The sequence below is a fragment of the Neltuma alba genome, unplaced genomic scaffold (assembly GCF_004799145.2).
Source record: "Neltuma alba isolate B1F8T4 unplaced genomic scaffold, ASM479914v2 tig00011756_pilon, whole genome shotgun sequence".
Classification (NCBI taxonomy): domain Eukaryota; kingdom Viridiplantae; phylum Streptophyta; class Magnoliopsida; order Fabales; family Fabaceae; genus Neltuma; species Neltuma alba.
In genome coordinates, this window is record NW_021636384.1 from 987,553 (window position 1) to 992,702 (window position 5,150).

At 34.9% G+C, this 5,150-nt stretch overlaps 1 pseudogene; it reads left to right on the forward strand.

The window, feature by feature from the left end:
* The first annotated feature begins 1,570 nt into the window (after window positions 1-1,570).
* LOC114717621 (L10-interacting MYB domain-containing protein-like) lies at window positions 1,571-2,739 on the forward strand (annotated as a pseudogene).
* Window positions 2,740-5,150: the final 2,411 nt, after the last annotated feature.

Genomic DNA, 5,150 nt, shown 5'->3' on the forward strand with positions numbered 1-5,150 from the left:
GCTCGCCTTCTCCTCACCCTCCAGTCTTGATGCTCAGTGCTCGTCGTATTCTCTGCTCGGTGGTTGCCGTCTTCTCCGCTCGGTGGTTGCTATCTCCAATCTCTTTCATCTTCCCTCCTCAGTCCTAAATCGGTGAATCATCAGCCTCTACTTTCTCATTGTCTGATTATTTTAGTGGGTCTTTGTCTAAAACTTGATCTACATCATTGAATGGATTTTTGTGTAGCGTTTGAGGTCTAAATAAGAATGCCTCTAGAGCAAGATTGTATTTACTAAAAAGGATTACGATGATCCCACCACCGAATTGAAGTTTCAGGGCAACAAAACAAAAACAAATAAAATAAGATCAAAAACCAAAGTCAGAAATATGTAGGTCAACCGCCAGGGTCTATCCATAGAATAGATGAGCTGGCCAATCATAGGTTGATTTTTTCCAAAGGCGTATCGTTGATATTGTTGTTATTATTAATAGTGGGGAAGGAATGAGTGGTATTTGGTGGGAGAGTTATTTGTAGTGAAGCTAGGAATGTGGGGAAAGGATACGCAGGGGAGGGCTTAGTTGTGGGGGATGATCAGTTAAGTACGTGTACAAGCGAGTGTGGGTTGAGAGGGCCAAGTCAATAGCGAAGGGAAAGGTCAAGTTACGTATATTAAAAGTATTTGAATGTTTGCTTATACACATTTTGACCTCCACACGATATGAAGGAATTAAGGATTGAAGTTTCATTCACGAAAGAGGATGGAATCCCACAACTAGAAAGAAATATCTTTGACTTTGGTTCGGCTTCGTTTCCCTCCAGCTCTTGCGTATTTGCATTGCTTTGATCACCAAAACTAGAAAGAGATTGGATTCCCCTCTTTATCCATAACTTCAAGTTAGTGGGCAATGGCATAGTGTGATTCGCTAAGTCGATTCATCTTTCTGGCATTAGTCTTCAAGTACAATCTTTTTTCCTGGGGTTTACTTTTGCTTTCTTGGTTTGGGTTGTCAAATAGAGAGCGAACGGTATTTCAGCGTTGTGTAGCTGGATACACTGATGGCTTGGGCAGCAATAAACAGTAACTGTTGAGATGAAATTCAAAGGTTGCATATTGAACTATTTTTATAGTTGAGAGCAAATTGAATATATTGAACGGATACTACTGAGATTTTTCTTCAATTGTTACGTATACTTTATTCCCTCCCTCAAGCTATACATTCAAAATGGGTCCTACATGGCAGACAGACCACATTCTTGGTGTGAGTATAGGCACTGTCTACTCCACAGCGAAAGGGTCCTAAATGCTGGCAAAGTTATGGCATAGGGGTTTTGTAATTCTCAAGCTTTATGGCAAGCATGTGATCATAAGTTAAAAAAGAAATGAATATATAATTATAAACGAATAGATGTAAAATTGGCAGACACAGAGCAATTATGAAACGAGGTTTACAGGCAATTTATTTCTTATCTTTCCTTTTAGTCAGCTTTGTTTGACTAAAAATACATGTGTAAGAGGAATGATAACCTTTGAGGTTGCTTACAAAATGATTAGTTTTGTTCCATATGATACACACATCAACAAATGATTTTTTTTGGAATGACAGATTAATTTGCAAAATATGTTGGTCAGACTATTGTATTAGTTTGTATTTAATATTTGTGCTTGGTTTTAACTGTTTGTTGTAGGAAATATAAGATATGGCCCTTATGTTGTTATGTATTTTCACAAAAATGATTCTTTTGCTAAGATTCTTTATCTATTATAGATGGCAACCAGTGGAAATATAGAGCTAGAAAACTCACTTTGGCCAAATAATGTTATTAAGTACTACATTGATACTATGGTTGAAGAGGTAACCAAAGGAAATATGAGCAATGGTGTATTTTCATCTAAAGTTTGGAAAAACATCTTAGAAAAGCTGAATGCAAAATACCAACGCTCTTTTAGTTTGAATCAAATCAAGCAAAAGTTTAATAGGTTGCGTGCAAAGCATAGAGAATTTTCTCAATTGTTACAACACACTGGATTTGGTTGGGATGCTGAAACAAAACACAGTTACTGCTAATGAGGAGGTTCGGAAGAACTATATTGCGGTATGTAACTATGTTTGGTAATTGTGTATTGTTTATGAAGCCAAATGTCTTCATTTCCATTGAAATTGAAATTTTTATTTTGTAGGTACATCCTGAGGCTGCACAATTCAAGAAGCATGGGTTAGAGCATTATAGATTGTTGGGCATACTCTTTAACAAAAGCACTGCGACAGGTGTACTTCATTATGCATCTACACAAGATCCACCAAATTCCGATGATGAGATTCAACTTGAGAATGAGTATCTTCACTCTAGAGTTCATGTAAACCTTGATAAAGATGAAGATGACTTTGCTTCAGACATAGTTGAGTGTGTTACGCATAATGGAAAACGAAGCATTGAATTCTCTGATAGAAAGAAAAAGAAAGAACCTAGATCTATGCAAATGGGAGAAGCAATTCAAGCATGGGCTAAGGCATCTAAAGCTAGAGCTGAAGCTCAACTTGCTAAGGCTGAGAGGTGGAGGTCAAGGAGTGAAGCTAGTGTTGGAACCCAATCATCTATTAGTTGTTCTGTTACTAATTGTGTTGCTGTGCTTAATGAGATGGACCTCCCTAATGATATTTATGTCAAGGCAATGAAACAATCTACCCTCTCTGTTAATAGGGAGTTGTTTATGGCTGTGCCCATAGAGAGGAAGAAGGCATGGTTGGAAAGCTTATAAAGATATACTACTTGTAGTTTTATATTTAGTAATGAGCTATGTTGAGTAGTAATCTTACGTTAACATGAACAATTTTAGGGATAGTTTTATTGTTAGTTTATATGAACTATCTGTATTTGACAATTTAACATCAATTTCCAATCATATACCTGATTCAGTTTTTGTATTTTACAATTGATTGATTTTATATGCACAATGATTATAGATTAATTTTATGTACAGTGAATTTATATGCTTTTTCTTAATTATAATAGATTTTGTTTAGTTAATAGAAAATTTTGTGTTATTTATTTGTCATTCTATTCTATTTTTATTAAATTAGTTTTTTCACTAGCTTTATTAAATTAGTTTATATTATAATAAGTTATTAAGTGGTTAATTTTACACATTTAAGTTGATTTTAAAAATAATTTTTAAAATTAATCATCCAAACAAGTTTTTATATTTTATTGCTTTTAAAAATAATTTTTAAAAACAATCAACCAAACATGTTTTTGTGTTTTTTGTTCTTAAAATTTGTTTTCAAAAACAGTTTTTAAAAATTGTTTTGAAAACAAAAAACAAAAAACAAATCCAAACAGGCCCTTTTTTTTTTTTTTTTCTTTTTTGAGAAATGGGATTCCACGAAGGGAAGACGTGCAGAAATAAAAGTCAACGTAATGGCCCGTACACGGAATGCAAGCCGGGGTCAATATGCTAACCATATATTGGTCATAAACTTAAATCAAAAGTTATAACGCCACGAATAATCAATTAACGACTAAGTAAAGAGCAATGTGCAAGTAAATGATAGTTTTTTTAATTAGAAGGATAAACATCAAAAACTAAGGCTAGCGTTTTTCTGACTAATTCTTTTCTTATGCATTATGATAAAGACTTAAAGAGGTTGAATAACTCACATCATATATAAAAATAAACAAAGAACTAATCATATAGTTACATAGGAATTTGGGGAGTGTGTTATAGAAGTTTCATTCTTCTTGGCAGCGAGAGTTTAAATCGCATTCATCACATATATAGGCGCACAAAACCAGAGACAATTCACGTCCAACCTTCAATTCATTCAAGTCTTTATCAATTAAAGCCATGGGGTGCAGTTTTTCCATTGGAGAGGACAAGACAAAGAAAGATGGAACAAAGGCTCAAGGTGCCCGTGAAACTAAGAAGCAGGCTCAACCACGTGCCCACCGTCGCCGTCAACCACGTTACGGGTATCAAACTGGAGGTGACGGTGGCACAACCGTCATGACGGGTGCTGCAGCTTCTGGGATGTACGGAGGTGCTGGTGGTTGCGGTGGAGGAGGAGGCTGTGGTGGTAGTGGCGGTGGATGTTAATGACTTATTCTATAAGTGTTTTCTTTTTTCTTTTGGCAAGTGAAAAATGTTAGTAATTAAGAAGACATTCCAGGTAAATAAACTTGGCTACATGTGTTGGGTACTTACTGCGACGACATGAGCAGAATTCTTCAGCCATATATATATAGCGTCCAGCTCCGATTGATAATTTTAATCCGCACAATCTTATGCAGAGACTTTTTTTTTTTTTTTGAGCTGAATGCAGAGACTACTATTGTATTTGGTTTCCTTGATAGAGGGGAAACGAAAGAAATTAAACGAAGGTCCAGTTACAAGACATGAAACAAAGCGCTAATGATATAAATAAATTAAGGGTATGTTTGGCTTAATGAGAGAGGAAGGAGAGAGGAGGAGAGTGAAAGGATTTTAATATTACCTTGTTTGGATTTATAAAAAGAGGGGAGGGGAGGAGTTTTAATATTACCTTGTTTGGTTTATGAGGAGAGAGGAGGATTTTAATATTATTTGTTTGGTTTATGAGGAGAGAGGAGAAGTTTCAATATTACCTTGTTTGGTTTATGAGGAGAGAGGAGGAGTTTCAATATTACATTCTTTGGTTTATGAGGAGAGGGGAGGAGAAAATATTTTAACATGGACAATTTTGCCCTTATTTTATTTGCGATTATTTTTTCAAGTTTTATAGAATGTTTAATAAAATAGAATTTTAAATAACATTTAATATATTGAGTAATACTTATACCAAAACTCTAATATATTCTAGAGCGTAAAATATTATTGAAAAAAAGGCTGAAATAATGTTTAGCAACAACTTGTGCTGTATCCCATCTTTCAATGAAATATTTGGTCGTACAAAGGAGAAAGTAGCATCTGGAGATAAGAAGAAAGGATTTAGGGTAGTAGGGATATAGAAATAAATATGGGCATAATAGTCATAATATAACAAAATATTGCCCTTTCCCTCCAAATCCTCCCATTTTTGGAAGGGAGTTTGAGGAGGGGAGGGAACATTTTTTAAAATTTTCCCTCCATTCCTAAAATTTGTGTGTTGCTAAACAAGGAGAAATGATTAAAATTCTTCCCCCTACCTCCCCTTC